Source organism: Lactuca serriola, chromosome 5 (genome assembly GCF_051521515.1).
Source record: "Lactuca serriola cultivar US96UC23 chromosome 5, Lser_US96UC23_V15, whole genome shotgun sequence".
Classification (NCBI taxonomy): domain Eukaryota; kingdom Viridiplantae; phylum Streptophyta; class Magnoliopsida; order Asterales; family Asteraceae; genus Lactuca; species Lactuca serriola.
This window is the reverse complement of record NC_136412.1, coordinates 230,129,125-230,132,614: the sequence shown is the minus strand read 5'-3', so window position 1 is coordinate 230,132,614 and position 3,490 is coordinate 230,129,125.

Genomic DNA, 3,490 nt, shown 5'->3' with positions numbered 1-3,490 from the left:
ATCTTCGCAATGATTATTGTTCCTTCTTAGCTCACGTGGTAGATAAGACACAAGAAGCGAAAAACATCAAGGATATCCCTGAAGTTTGTAATTTCCCTGATGTTTTCCCTGTAGATCTCCTACGAGTTCCTCCTGAACGCCAAGTCGAATTTCGAATCGACTTGATTCCCGGAGCTACCCCCATAGCTAAATCCCCATACTGTTTAGCACTGTCATAGATGCAGGAACTATCCAACCAATTGAACATAGTTCTAAGGAAAGGATTCATAAGACCAAGCTTCTTACCCTAGGGAGCACCGGTCATGTTCGTGAAGAAGAATGATGGATCATTCCGCATGTACATAGACTACCAGGAATTAAATAAGCACACTATCAAGAATATATACCCTTTGCCTCAAATCGACGACCTCTTCGATCAACTTCAAGGAGAAAGTTTCTTCTCTAAGATTGACCTGAGATCAGGAAACCGTCAGCTATGAGTCCAAGAGGATAATATTCCAACAACCACTTTTAGAACTTGCTACAGTCACTACTAATTAATAGTGATGCCCTTTGGTCTAACTGTTAGGATAAAATCCTTAAAGATCGATAACATTCAAAAACATAAAGCAAAGAAGAACACGACAATGAATCAAAATATGCTTAATGATTGAAGCTTCATAGCCTCAGAAGAGCTCGATAAAGAACTGCTACTGTAAAGTCGTGATTAGGGTTTACAAAATGATTTCCAAAGATAAAAGAGTTAACCTCCTATGGTGCGTTCATGCACTATAAATACATAAACCCTAATAAATAAGACGGCTGGACAGGCCCAAAACCGTGTACATAGTGGACTACATACAATAAGGCCAATGACGCAACATCTAATACCCAACAGTCTCCCCTTTTGCATCAATTGAGGCGAGAGATGCTTCACTACTGAGTCTTGTTAATTGTCTTGAAGAGTTTGGGTATCACAACGAGTAGAGTGCTGCAAAAGGTGATATACCACATAATCATATCATTGTAGTTCTTCTTCGCGGCAGCATCATTCAAGCTACACTTGTTAGTGATCTCTAAAATGTGTTCTAAGCAGGACGTGGAGAACAAGTGTTTGTCGGACAAATCGAAGAGGCATTTTTGGAAAGCTCCAAGAGCACCGATCCCATGCTGAAACATAATTGTCCATAGGTTTGTATCAATCATGCCCATACGCATTTTATTGATGTTGCTTTCTCGTGCAATTGGATTGACAGTGGGCTTTCATTTCAGAGCAGAGGTGATTTCGGTATCTAGCTTCGCCACTTCATAAATGTACGAAACCAACATTTGCTTTAGGTGAGCTAGAATGGGTTCGTATTTTTGCTCTTCAGTCAGTAAGAGTTTGAGCAATAGAATCCAATCATGAGGATTAAGATTGGGCAGATCAACAAGTGTGAATTCATGCATAACATTTTCTGAGCCTCTTGTTGCCTTGAACTTCGCATTCACAAAGTTTCTTGTAGTGATTGGCCATGTGACCTTGACTGTTGTTAACTTCTGAGCACCCCAGGTCAGATATTGAGGTTTGGCAAAAGCGAGATAAAAGTCAATTAAAGCTTTATCCACTTTTGCATCAGGAGAGGTAATTGTTGCAATTGAATCGAAGCAGTGGAAAACGAAGGCTTTTCGTGTTATTGGCATGTCAAACTAGGAACCCTTCATGTTTTCTAGGTCAAAAGAAATTATTGACTCCAACCAGTGAACACTTGGGAATTCAACTGCCTCATGCAACATTCGCTCCAACGTCAACAATGGAAAGAGCATTTTTATGCTCTCCAAAGTATCATGAGCGTCTTTCTCTTTTCATTCTCTTTCTTCTACTTCTTTCACAATTCGAGCATTTTCGTTCAGCTCTTCATTGCTTCGCTTTCACTTCAGTTGATTTTCTTCATTTTCTTCTTCTTTATCAACATCGCCCACTGGTTCTTTCCTTGTTGAACCCGAAGCTACATTAACCTTCAGTTCTTTTTGCTTGGGTGTTTCCCCTTCCTTTGTAGTTTGGACTTTCTCAACTTCTCCCCCTGTTTCGGAGGGACAAGTGCCTCAGAAACACCTTCTCTTTTGTTAAGGAGAGCGAGAGTTGGACGGAGCTTACCTACCAAGTGTCTGCGAACACTAATGGTCAGAATGGAGTCATGTGCTTCAAGGAGATTGGAGAGTAGCAAATTGACATCTCCTACGCATATTTTCATAATTGCTCGTTCAGAATTAAGCTCCTCGGTTTATTTGTTCACTTGTTTGAGCTTGAAAGATTGAGTTTTGAGTTGAGTGGTTCGAAGAGCAAGGTCGTCCATTATCTTACTTTCAACCGCCAGGTCTTCTTGGAACTTATTAAGCCGAGAAGAAATGGAAGTTTGAAACGTTGTGTTGTGAGTGGTGATATCTGTACGAAGCTGTTCCAGATGCTCCCGTTCAGTGTGAAGCAAAGTGCCCAGGTTCCTAATCACATCATTTCCTTTGGAAGCATTCGATTCAGCTGTAGTGTGGAGCTCTTTCATAAAAGTCTTGGCTTCTGAGACTAGTTTATCGACTTTTTTGGTCGCCTGTTGACATGAAAAAGTGGAATCCTCAACTACATTGTTTGCTTTGGCGATATTAGCCGCATGTTCTTGCACAAGAGTGTCGAGCATACCCTTAACAGTTGCTTCAGAATATGCTTGGCTTGAGGAGGCTATAGAGGATTCAAGAAGAGAATCCAGCTTGGCATTTTAGATCTTTGAGATGCCTCTGAGTGACAGGGGCATCATCATCACTATCTCCTTGGATCGAGAATGGACTATAGTGAAAAAAGTCAAAACCTAGTCCATCAGCACCGAGAAGGTCTTTGGAATCATGTTGAGGTTGAGAAGAAATGGGAGGTGTGGTAGAAGTAGTTGCAAAAGTTGAAGTCTTTGCCCCCGTATCAGATGGATTGACATGGACAGGAGGTTTGCATGTGGTGGTAGTGGTTGTTTCAGTAAAAGCAAGTTGGGGTATAGGAACAGAAGAAGGTGGTTGAGTAGAAATAGGAGGCGGGCAAGGAGAAATTGTGATATGAATAGATGTGGAAGGGGTGATGGCGGAATAGAGAAATTTACCTCTTGGTCATTCCGGTTGACATCATCCTCAGATTCGCCTTGATTTGCATCATCAGATTCGCTTTCAGATGAAGTGGATGAAGGGATGCGAACCTGAAGAATTGGCTTCTTGACTCGATTTCGATTTGGAGAAGATGGAGCAGGTTTGGAAGAATCGCCTTTTGTCTTTTGCTTTTTAGTAGTCTGAGTTAGGGCAGATGGACCCTCTTTCGGTTGCTTCGATTTTCCCCCTTTCTTGACCTTATCAGCTACATCAAGAGTATGTTGCATCTTAGGAGTGATGACTCTGGGTCTTGAAACTTGAAGATTATTGTATTCCCCAATAATTTAGCTCAAACTTGACACACACTGATACATGGATACAGGAATTGAACCCACGAAAGAAAACTTGG